The sequence below is a fragment of the Aplysia californica genome, unplaced genomic scaffold (assembly GCF_000002075.1).
Source record: "Aplysia californica isolate F4 #8 unplaced genomic scaffold, AplCal3.0 scaffold00011, whole genome shotgun sequence".
In the NCBI taxonomy this organism is placed as follows: domain Eukaryota; kingdom Metazoa; phylum Mollusca; class Gastropoda; order Aplysiida; family Aplysiidae; genus Aplysia; species Aplysia californica.
The window spans coordinates 686,665-688,953 of NW_004797281.1; the positions used below are offsets into that span (position 1 = coordinate 686,665).

General features: G+C 38.4%; 1 protein-coding gene across 1 annotated transcript in view; it reads right to left on the reverse strand.

Moving 5' to 3' along the window:
* The window catches only part of LOC101846705, a gene marked incomplete in the record, with an annotated part of 13,610 nt that extends 12,132 nt beyond the window's left edge, over positions 1-1,478 (reverse strand). Inside the window, 1 exon segment of the mRNA XM_013083530.2 lies at positions 1,362-1,478.
* Positions 1,479-2,289: the final 811 nt, after the last annotated feature.

Genomic DNA, 2,289 nt, shown 5'->3' on the forward strand with positions numbered 1-2,289 from the left:
GAGGGGAGGGGAGGGGAAAGTAATGTGCAGCCAACGTATTATTTGGGCGGATGTCAAAACTGTTAAGGGGATCCACTGGTCAGATCAGTACAAATTTTGAAAAACATATCAATTTTCGGATTTTGGAGTATCTTAATAGATATATCAATATCAAGGATCCATCTTTAGAAGCCTAATTCCTTTATCAAACTTATAAATATAGCTGGAAAACGCATTTGAGAGAGGTAGCAATGTAGGAAAATCTTCACAAAAATGTATCTCTCTTTGCAGTTTTCTCAGAATTGTTTATCTGACCAGGTTGCAACACTATATTGAGTAGATCTCAGAAAGTTACTGTCAGAATTGTTTCAAATTTGCACACAATCTTTTATACACATTTCGCTATAACATTACAGGGGCATTTTTGCTGTTTATGGAACATATTTTGAGTTTTAGGCCTTTTTTTATTTTACACAATTTAAAAATATTGGAGACCTGAATGTAGTGCATAACAAGGACTGTAAAGCTCACAAGTTAGTACAGAAAATTCAAATTTGGCCCTGTAAGGTTATAATTCTACCTACCAACAGTAATCGCCATGCCAAATATTAGGCTTCTATCTTGACGAGTGTTGATGATTGACAAAATATAAAATTGGTTTTAAAAATGCTGAATCAATCCTTTATTTTTGATGGCTCGAGATGATTGTGGCTGAAATCTTGAATTTTTTGCTTGGTAACCTTTTTTTGTACTATGTTACCCCCTTTGATGCAGAAAAGCAAGCTTTAGACCAAAAACTATAGCATTTGGATGTTGACCATAGCTACACCCCCTTAATGAACGACGAGTTAATTAAAGGAGATGATGATGTTTCGATTTGTCTGTGTTCTATACAAAAACATAAATGTAATATCTAATGTCAAATATTCAGTAATACATTTCTTTTATTGTTCTTTTATGCAGATGTATTAAGATCCAAATCGATATGATTTACATCATTTAGGAGGCGGGCTTCGACCTGCTGTCAGGGCCAACGCTGGCTGAAAATGCTACAACGTTCCAGAAGAAAGAGAAACGGTGCAAATTATCCCTGCACGGGAATCGACCTCCAGTCCGTTGCGTGCGATGGCGAAGCACCTAACAATTAAAGCGGTTTTTAATTCTGCCATTAAAAAAGATACACGTACATGTAGCTCTCTTATCTTAACCGCGAGTCGTAAGCTTTATCTAAAAAAAACAACCCCACCAGCAACAAACAAACAAAGCGCAGGGGAATCTTTGTGCAAGGTTGATAAACCTCTTTGGCAATTCAGAAGATGTATTTAAATTTCAATTCTTAAATCAGAATTCGACAGATTTGTCTCAGATACTCACCAAACAGTAAAAAAAAAGTCCCCTTCAGGTTTCGGCCTCTCTGTTGTTTAAGATCGATCGGTTTCAAGAAAAATCGTTGAAAAATATACATCAACACAGCAATAATTAATTATCACTTGCTACGGACAGGATACAACCAATAGGTTGCCTTGCCTCTTTCCCTCGAAGTTTCAGAAAGTAAAAAAATTGCCGCCGAGTTGAGACTTTTGTAGCGCGGGAAGTAAATTGTGGACGTTACAGCTCACAGAAAACCAGACGGGATTCAGACAAAACCGTTCGAGTTTATAACAAACAAGAACTGAATTTCAGCACACCTGCAGATCTGTTCTCTGTTCACGGTTTATATACCTCCACCCAAGTGCCAAGTACCAGTCTGGCGTCTCTTGTCCAGGAAGACAAAGCTAAAAATAAATACAATGTACATTTACCGCCCCGGTTCCTCGTCCTACGTAATATAATAACTCCCTCGCAATTTGCCCTCTGACCTCAGCCACTATGCACAGGCAGAAACATGATATGATAAACAAGATGTGATTCTCCAAACCGGTGTGATACCGCATAATGATTAATCCGTGTCTTTGGAGAGAAGAGAAGAAGGGAAAAGTTCCAGTGACTTGTACGGGAAATAAGGCAAGAGAGAAGGGTTTTCCTAATTTATCAGCATCCCGGAATTCCATGTTGTGCCCATATATTTATATTATACATGTATTATTGTATCCAAGATTGCGCACTCCAACGTAATTCCGGTTCACCGTGAAACGCACTGTATTATTTTGACTCTGTTGTAAACTGCAGATGAGTTTATGTCGTCAGGGGAGTGAAAAAACAAACAAACAAATACCGCTCCCCCATACACACACAAAACGGGAAAAAATCTTCTGAAGTTCAACTTAACAGTCGGTCGGGACCTGTAAAGAGGAAGAAATGCCGCCCCCC